A 2,598-nucleotide genomic window follows, 5' to 3' on the forward strand; every position below is an offset into this window, starting at 1 on the left:
CTTACAAAGTTCTATATTAATAGAAAGTTCCATATTTTTATTAAATCTAAGATTATCAATCATAAGATATGTCATTAGTTATATTTTACTAAGAATAAAATGCTTCCAATTAAACTATGCTACAATGCCTTATTTTTCTCATGAACAGGTCACATCAGACTATTTTTTGAAGATTCTTTCAGGTATTTCAAGAAATGTGGCAGTACTTCTTGCTTTCAACTGTGTTGTTTAGCAGGAGATAGGCAATCAAAACATAACAAAAGGCCCTGTTTTTCCCTAAGTCTAGCAAAACATGTAATTGTTTTATTGAAAGAAAGCATAGAATTGTAATCATTCCTCCCATGATTACTATTTCCTCTGCTAATTAATATTTGCTCTTCAAACACATGCATTTTTGTTCTGTTCCATGCCTTTCTTCATAGGCAATAGTTTCATTTCATTGTTAAATCAAAGTATGGTATTTTAAAAGGCAATTAAACTCAACATGTGACACCCCAGCAATGCACATACTTAACTGATGTGATGAAAATGTAAACATCTTTATCCAAGGTTGTCCACGTGCAGTTGGGGACAACCCCTTTATGACTGTCCCCTTACAGTGATTGTAAGACAGCTGCTGATTTAAGGCATGTTGAAATGGGAGGCAAAAGTCTCAGAATTGAATATTGTGTTTATGTAACAAGCCACAACAGGACATTTTATTCTTAATATAAACTGTGGGTAGAATGTTATTTGATGCAGCTTAGTATTGGGAGTGTGAGACTCTTTACAACTAGTCCAGCCTGCTGAGGCCACAGAGAAATAGTTAGATGCTTCTTCTGTATTTATAGACAGTGTAGTGCCTACTATGAGTAATCTCTTCTCTACATTAAACTCTGTTAATTTACTTTGTCACTTTCTACAAATTCTAATATGGCATGGTTTTGTGATTGTTTCTTTTGACCACTTTCTTTTGAACTAGGCCTAATTATTTGTATCTCTTTAATGTATTGTATTTGGAATTAAACTTACTACTCTAGTTATGCTTATGAAAATGGTAGATGATGGCTCTGCATCTGAGGACACTCAACAGCTCTCAGTGCCTGGCCCAACTTCTTTCAAAATGTCTGCTGTTCATGAAATTCTGTGCAAGCTCACCTTGGATCACTGTACACCCTCAAATGCATATGGCTCAGATAAACCCTACACTAACTTTGATGCCAACTGGGATGCTTTAAAGACTGAAATTGCCATCAAAACCAAAGGTGTGGATGAGGTCACCATCTTCAACATTTTGACCAACTGCAGCAATGAACAGACACAGGAGATTGCCTTTGCCTACCAGAGAAGCACCAAAAAGGAAGTTGCATTAGCACCGAAGTCTGCTTTGTCCAGCCACCTGGAGAGGGTTATTTGGGGCCTATTGAAAACAATTCTTGGCCTGGCTGGTGTAGCTCAGTGGATTGAGCGCGGGCCTGCAAACTACACAATCGAGGTTCGATTCCCAGTCAGGCCACATGCCTGGGTTGCAGGCCAGTTCCCGGCAGGGGACTCATGAGAGGCAACCATACATTGATATTTCTCTCCTTCTCTCCTTCCTTTCCCCTCTAAAGATAAATAAATAAAATCTTTAAAAAAAGAATAACTAGGGACTGATAAGGACCCTGTCATTGAGATCATCTGCTCAAGGACCTACCAGGAGCTGCAGGAAATTAACAGAGCCTACAAGGAAATGAACAAGACTGGCCTAGAGGACGTTATTTCTAACACATCTGGTGACTTCCACAAGCTGATGGTTGCTCTCACAAAGGGTAGAGGAGCAGAAGATGGCTCTGTCATTGATTCTGAACTGATAGACCAATATGCCTGGGATCTCGGTGATGCTGGAGTGAAGAGGAAAGGAACTGATCTTCCCGAGTGGATTAGCATCATGACTGAGCAGAGGGTATGTCACCTCCAGAAAGTATTTGAAAGGTATAAGAGCTACAGCTCTTATGACATGTTGGAGAGCAGCAGTGGAAGTCAAGGGAGACCTGGAAAATGCTTTCCTGAACATGGCCCAGTGTAGCCAGAACAAGCCCCTGTATTTGCTGACTGACCGTATGACTCTATGAAAGGCAAGGGGACATGCAACAAGGTCTTGATCAGAATCATGATCTCCTGCAAGGAAGTGGACATGTCAGATCTGAATTCAAGAAAAAGTATAGCAAGTCCTCGTACTATTACACGCAGCAAGACACCAAGGGTGACTACCAGAAAGTGCTGCTATGCCTGTGTAGTGGGGACCACTGAGGCCCAAGATGGCTTGAGTGTCCAGGAATTGTGCTCCTGTACTTCCAGCAAACAATTCTAGAAAATCAGTTTGTGATTAATAGTCCCCTGTGCCTGTCCCTGTGAGGATGATGTTAGTATTTCTCCTGCCCCGACCGTATTTCAGTTGCCTAAGCATTGTTTGGATTTCCCATCTAGTCTCTCCTTTTAGCCCAAAAATGAACATTACAAGGAGTTGGAAGTGAAATCTATGATGTGAGACATTTTACCCGTTGTGTATTGTGTCAAAAGCAGGTGAATCAACTGAATTTTTACTTCAGAAGCAAAAAAATAAAATAAATAAGTAAG

At 40.2% G+C, this 2,598-nt stretch overlaps 1 pseudogene; it reads left to right on the forward strand.

The window, feature by feature from the left end:
- Positions 1-1,075: 1,075 nt before the first annotated feature.
- Positions 1,076-2,292, forward strand: LOC118976071 (annexin A2-like; annotated as a pseudogene).
- Positions 2,293-2,598: the final 306 nt, after the last annotated feature.

The sequence above is a fragment of the Sturnira hondurensis genome, unplaced genomic scaffold (genome assembly GCF_014824575.4).
Source record: "Sturnira hondurensis isolate 20B ecotype Veracruz unplaced genomic scaffold, ASM1482457v3 Scaffold0020642, whole genome shotgun sequence".
Lineage (NCBI taxonomy): Eukaryota > Metazoa > Chordata > Mammalia > Chiroptera > Phyllostomidae > Sturnira > Sturnira hondurensis.